At 47.6% G+C, this 6,755-nt stretch overlaps 1 long non-coding RNA gene across 1 annotated transcript; it reads left to right on the top strand.

The window, feature by feature from the left end:
• Positions 1-1,015: 1,015 nt before the first annotated feature.
• LOC100588665 lies at positions 1,016-5,712 on the top strand. The gene is made up of 3 exons (XR_001115487.2): positions 1,016-1,165; positions 1,330-1,365; positions 5,171-5,712. It is a non-coding gene; the product is annotated as an uncharacterized LOC100588665 (long non-coding RNA).
• The last annotated feature ends 1,043 nt before the right edge of the window (positions 5,713-6,755 follow it).

Raw genomic sequence — 6,755 nt, 5'->3', positions numbered from 1 at the left:
AGACGAGCCGGCACCGGCCGAGAGGACCCGCCACCGGGACCCCAGCCTGCGCCGCACCCTCGCGCCCTGCGCCCCCGCCCTGCCCCGCCCCGCCCTCCCGCTCCAAGCCGGCTTTGGCCGCCCGGCAGCAACCGCAGCGGCGAGCCTGGGCGGCCGCTTGGCAACGCAGTGCCCACACCGGGCGCCGACCCAGCAGCACCGAGCGGGGATAGAAAGGTGTGAACCCGGAAGTACATCGACTGCCCGCGTCTTAGTGGCAGCACCGGGGCAATAAATCAGGGCCGGCGAAGGAAAGACGCTGCGCGCCGGATCCCGAACCGCAACTTGCTGCGAGACCTGTCACTTCCCCGCGGTGCCCAGTCCTCGCCCCTCCCTGGCGCTCGCGCCTCCTCTTTTCTTCCTGCTCCTCAGCACGGAGCTCCCCTCGACGTTGCTCACGTGCCAGACTCGGGACCGCGAGCGGCGTCCGCACCGCACGCACACCCGGCCACGCTCGCACTCGCGCGGCCGCGGGGCTGGCTGCTTACCTCCGGGGCCTCATGGTCGCGTCGCTAGCCTGGGTGTGAGAGGGGGAGAGGGTGTGAGGACGTGTGTGGCGTTCAGTCCCGGAGGACGGGGCAGAGGAAGGGGCCTGGAGTCTGTCACTTCCTGAGGGAGCGCGGAGGTCGAGAGACCCGTGAGGCGCGCGGCGGGGCCGGGAGGGTCAGCACATTGTGAGCCGGCAAGGGGACGCGGAACAGCCGGGCGGCGCGCGGCCACCGGGCGCAGAATCCGCTGTCGCCACCGCTCCGCCGCCGCAGCTCGGCGAGTGGCGGGGCGCGGGGAGGAGGGGGCTGAGCCGGGTGGGGGAGCGCGGGGCGCGGCGGCGGCGGCACCAGGCGGTTCGACTGGAGCCCTGCGTCAGCCGGCGGCACGCGCACACCTGCCCGCCGCCGCTCCCGGCCGCGTCATTGGCTGCCGGCGCCGAGCGCGCGAGATTGAACCTTCCATTCATTCCAGGGCCGGGCGGGCGCGCGCGGCCGCGGTGGAGCTTTACCGCGGGCGCCCCAGAACCCCCGAAGCGCGTCCCCGCGCAGGCCGTGGGCGCGCACGGCCGCTGCCGCCGTTTGTTCTGGTTGAGGCTGCGAGTGCCTGGGCCTGTGACTCCCGGCTCTCCGCGCGCAGCGTCGTTCCGGGAGGGAAGCTCACATGGCAGTCCCTAGGGTGCCACTGGAGGGAGGCGGGACGATGCTACTCCTTGCTCCCCAACCTGACAACTTGGTGCGGTAAAACTGTAAGAAGGTAACAAAATCATATCTGAAGCCCAGGTCTTCTTTTCTTTTACTACAGATGCCCTGGACATCATTCCGAATAGCACAATTCAAGGTAATAATAGTCATGTATTTCAGAATCCAGTGAACATGGTAGGCAATGCCAGAAGTTTGGGGAACCTACTGTCAGCTGATCCTTTTCCTCAACAATAAGGTACTCAACGTCAAATTGGATGATACAAACTTAATCATCATCATTCAAAGAGCCACAAGATCTGGGGCCAAAAATACTGTGATATACACACATAGTTAGTCTTGGTATTTTGGCATATGTTCCCAAAATATCACTGCTTTCTCTCTTATAATTTTCTACCTGATAATTTTATAGTTCTTTCTTATGCTTTGGGTAGTTTCTCATCAGACTTTCAGAACTAAACAGTACTAGTCAATCATTATCTGACCAGCTACAAAAATCGAATATAGCCTTGTAATCTGGACTGTTCTGTGGAACTGATTAAAGGGATTAAATATTTCAGCAAACTAAAAATGTGTTCAAAAATGTGAAATATAGGACGTAAAAACAAATTAAAAGTGGAAAACTTTTCAAATGAAAACACTTTCATTTGGCCGGGCGCGGTGGCTCACGCTTGTAATCCCAGCACTTTGGGAGGCCGAGGCGGGCGGATCACGAAGTCAGGAGATCGAGACCACGGTGAAACCCCGTCTCTACTAAAAATACAAAAAAAATTAGCCGGGCGTGGTGGCGGGCGCCTGTAGACCCAGCTACTCGAAGAGGCTGAGGCAGGAGAATGGCGTGAACCCGCAAGGCGGAGCTTGCAGTGAGCCGAGATTGTGCCACTGCACTCCAGCCTGGGCGACAGAGCAAGACTCCGTCTCAAAAAAAAAAAAAAAAAAAGAAAACACTTTCATTTGAAAGTAACTAATAAAGGCCAGTTCACTGGCTACTACTGTATGACTAAAAGGCAAATCTCCAAACCGTTGCTGTGTGATGATGCATTTCTCCCTTCCAATTTCTGGATTAGGATTAAGAAACCAATATATCTATCAAGGGTAACCACAGTCTAGAAAAAAGCATCTCTGTCCTGGGAGTGAGATCAGTGCAGACAAACTGATCAGAAGCAAAATCCTGTTGTGACCCCTCCTAAGAATTTTCCACATTGGCTACCACCTTCAGCAAATTCCCTGGATGGCTCCTCAACTTTCCATTGAGCTAGTGGAGTGAATACCACTTACTTTAAAGATGCCTTTTCACTGGCAAGTATGTAAAGTATCTCTTACATTACTTTGCTAAGTAGTACAGAGGATTCTTTCGGATACAATTCTTAGTTATAATCATTGTATCAATTTACACTACGATTTCAAATATAATTTAGAGGAAAAAGATGTGGACATTGATTACTAGAAATGAAAAACAGCAACTAATTATATATCACAATCTGAAATGTGATATGCTTTGACTTTAAAGCATTATAGTAATTTTTTATTTATGAGTAGAGCTTACAAATGCACTTACAGAATGAACTCTTTTTTTAATAGCTATGTTTTTAGGTATTTTGTAAGCCTTTCAGTATTTAAATGTGATGTATACTTATGCAATACCTATTTAAAGTCCTGAGAAGAATTGTAAACAGAAAATAAAAAATTAAAACACAACCCAGGGTTAGTATCCCAGCACTCAAGAGGTCATCCTTCTTTTTGATTTCAAACTAGTTATCATCATGCCATCATGCTGCTGAGACACAAATAAAAAATGGGACATTATAATATTTAATGTATTATTTCATATAAGGTACCTGAAAGGGGCGATGATGAACACTGATGGGCTAAGCATTTATTAAGGAGTATGTTAGCATGATTAGAAATGAATGAAAAGCCATAAGAACAAAGGAATTTATCGTTTATGTATGGCTCTTGGCAATTTCTTTTTCTTTTCGGGTTTTGTTTTTTTTTTCTTGAGACAAGGTCTCACTATGTCCCCCAGGCTTGAGTGCAGTAGTGCAATCTTGGCTCACTGCAGCCTCCACCTTCTGGGTTCAAAGGATTCTCGTGCCTCAGTCTCCTGAGTAGCTGGGATTACAGGCCTGTGCTACCACACCCAGATAATTTTTGTATTTTTAGTAAAGACAGGGTTTCGCCATGTTGCCCACGCTGGTCTCAAACTCCTGGCCTCAAGCAGTCTGCCCACCTGGCCCTTCAAAATGCTGAGATTACAGGCATGAGCCACCATGCCTGACCTTGGCAATTTCCTTCTAAAAGTGAACCTTGGCAATTTCTTTATAAAAGTGAATCCTTCTACCTGGGACCATGGTGATAATTTATTTTACTTTATTTCCAACCTCCCCTTTTTTAGAGACTCGGTCTCACTCTGTTGCCAAGGCTGGTGTACAGTAGTACCTTCCTAGCTACTGCAGCTTCAACCTCCTGGGCACAAGTGAGAATCCGTCTTCAACCTCCTGAGTGGCCGGGACTACAAGCACCTAATTTTTTTGTTTCTTTGTTTTTTTTCTGCCTAATTTTTTTTTTTTTTTTTTGTAGAGACAGTTTCCTGCTCTGTTGCCCAGGCTATTCTCAAACTTCTGGTGGCAAGATAACCTTGCGGCCTTAGCCTCCCAAAGCACTAGGATTACAGGCATGAACCACCGTGCTTGGCCTGCTTTACTTTTAGAATATATCTAATAATTATTCCCAAAGAGAACAGGCTCTTACTCTTAATATCTCCAATGCCTACAGCGGTTCCTAGAATATGGTAGTGTGTAAGAAATGTTTTTTAATGAATGCATGTGAATGCACCCTGATTATATTTTCAAGGAAATACTTAGCAAGACCTTTAGAAAACATAAAATACAGTGTTTCATATTTCTCTTGCTCTCTATTTTTTTATGACTGGAGTATATGAAAGCAAACCCCAGGCATCACGTCATTTTACTTACGAATTACAAGTATTGAGTGTTACAATGTTGAAAAACTAGGCTTACATATTTATTATACTATATTAAAACAATTTGAAAAATAGAGCTGGCCGGGCGCGGTGGCTCACGCCTGTAATCCCAGCACTTTGGGAGGCCGAGACGGGCAGATCACTTGAGCCCAGGAGTTGGAGACCAGACTGACCAGCATGGTGAAACCGTCTCTACAAAAAATCAGACAGGCTTGGTGGCGGGCGCCTGTAGTCCCAGCTGCTGGTACTCAGAAGACAGCCGGGAAGCGAAGGTTGCAGCGAGCCGAGACTGCGGCCCTGCACCCCAGCCTGGGCAAAATGGTCACCGCTTCTCTACAAAATACTAGCTGGGCATGGTGGCACGTGCCCGCGGTTGCGGCTACTGGGGAGGCTGAGGTCGCCCGCCCGACCGGTAAGCAGAGGTTCCAGTAAGCTAAGATCGCGCCACTCAACTCCAGCCTGGGCGACAGAGTGAGATCCTATCTCAGAAAGAAAGAAAGAAAAATAGAGTTTAAAAATAAACTGACCTGGCGGCGGTGGCTCATGCTTGTAATCCCAGCACCTTCTTCAGAGGTTGACGTGGCGAATCGCTTGAGCCCAAGAGTTCAAGACCAGCCTGTGGAAAATGGCGACCTGGCTCTCTACAAAAAATTCGCTGGGCGTGGTCTGCGCGCCAGTGGTCCCAGCTATTGGGGAGGCTGAGGTGGGAGGATCTTTCCAGCAGGGGGGCGGAGGTTGCAATGAGCCAAGATTGCGCCACTGCATTCCACCCTGGGCAACAATGCGATCCTGTCCTAAAATGGAAGAAAGAAAGAAAGAGATTAAAAATAGATGGCCGGGCGCAGTGGCTCACGCCTGTAATCCCGGCACTTTAGGAGACCGAGATGGGCAGATCGCTTGAGTACAGAAGTTCCAGACCAGCGTGGGCAACAGGGTGAATAGCATTGTTTTTGCCTTCTAGGGTGGCTGAAACAACAAAAATGTAACGTCTTACAGATCTGAAGGCTTCCGGGTCGATTCTGGACTGTGATGAGAGCCTGTGCCATGCCTCTCTCATGGCTTCTGGTAGACTCGGGCATTCCTTAGCTTGTAAATGGCTGCTGCTTGTGTCATCACATTGTCTAACCTTTCTACTTATCTGTCCCCATGCCCCAATTTTTCCTTTTCAGGACACCAGTCAGATTAGGACCCACCCTAATGATCTCATCTTAACTTGATTAACTACAAGGACCCTATTTTTAAGTAAGTCCACATTTACAGAGACTGGGGGGTAGGACTTCAACATCTTTTTGGAGGGATGCAGTTCAACCCATAACAAGAATCATTTTTAGAAATGATTTTGCTTCTTCACTGAAAAATTAATATCATTCTGCAGAGAACTGACTTGCTGCACATGGCACAGATTTTTTGCATTTATCGTAGTAAAAGAAATCAGTCACAAAAGCTTGTTTTAGACTGCTATATACCTATCCCAAATACAAATTATTTCCAACATTAAAAGTTAATAAAGCAAGCACTGTCACCCAAATTATATGGTATCTGTTGAGCACTCCCTTATGTACAGAAGAGGAAAATGAAAAATGAACAGGAAGTTTAACATTCATAAAAATTGTTGGCTGGGTGCGGTGGCTCACTCCTGTAATCCCAGCAGTTTGGGAGACCGAGGTGGGTGGATCACCTGAGATCAGGAGTTCGATACCAGCTGGCCAACATGGTGAAACCGCGTCTCTACTGAAAATACAAAAATTAGCCGGGCGTGGTGGCGGGCGTCTGTAGTCCCAGCTACTCCGGGGGCTGAGGCGGGAAAATCGCTTGAACCCGGGAGGCGGAGATTGCAATGAGCCAAGATTGCGCCACCGCATTCCAGCCTAGGCGACAGAGCAAGACTCCATCTCAAAAAAATAATAATAATTCATAAAAATTGTGACAAACTTGTGTTTGCCTATTGAACTGGCAAAAATCCTAACTTTTGACAACACACTGTGTTAAAATACAGCTTTAAAGTTTTAAAATAATTTTTCGGTGAGGCTATAGGTAAACCCATACTTTGATATGGGGGCACAACATTTAGAGAGAGAAATTTGGTGAAATCTCTCAAAATTTAAAATATGCTCTATGACTTAGCAATCCCTTTCCTGGGAAATTATCCCAGAGATATAAGTGCATCTTATACAGCAAATGATGTGTATACCTGGATTGATTTTTATAATAGCGAAAGAATGGAAATAACCTACGTGTCCTCCTACAAGGGCTGAATAAATAAACAATGGTACACTGAGATGTAAAATCCTTCTGTGTATTTATATGGGAAGAGCTCCACAATACATTGTTAAGTACAGGAAGCTGCATGCCAAACATCACATATGCTGCCTTTTGTGTGAGAAAGGAAGGGGATAATGAGAATATATGTTATACTTATTTATATACTTATAATTATATAATATATTTATATACAGAAACACTCAGAAGGATATATAAGAAACTAAACGATTGCGGGCAGATAGGGAGATCAGAATGGATGGAAATAAGTGTGGAAGCAGGATTTA

This window comes from Nomascus leucogenys, chromosome 3, assembly GCF_006542625.1.
Source record: "Nomascus leucogenys isolate Asia chromosome 3, Asia_NLE_v1, whole genome shotgun sequence".
NCBI classification, from domain to species: Eukaryota; Metazoa; Chordata; class Mammalia; order Primates; family Hylobatidae; genus Nomascus; species Nomascus leucogenys.
This window is presented reverse-complemented; position numbering and strand designations above follow the sequence as displayed.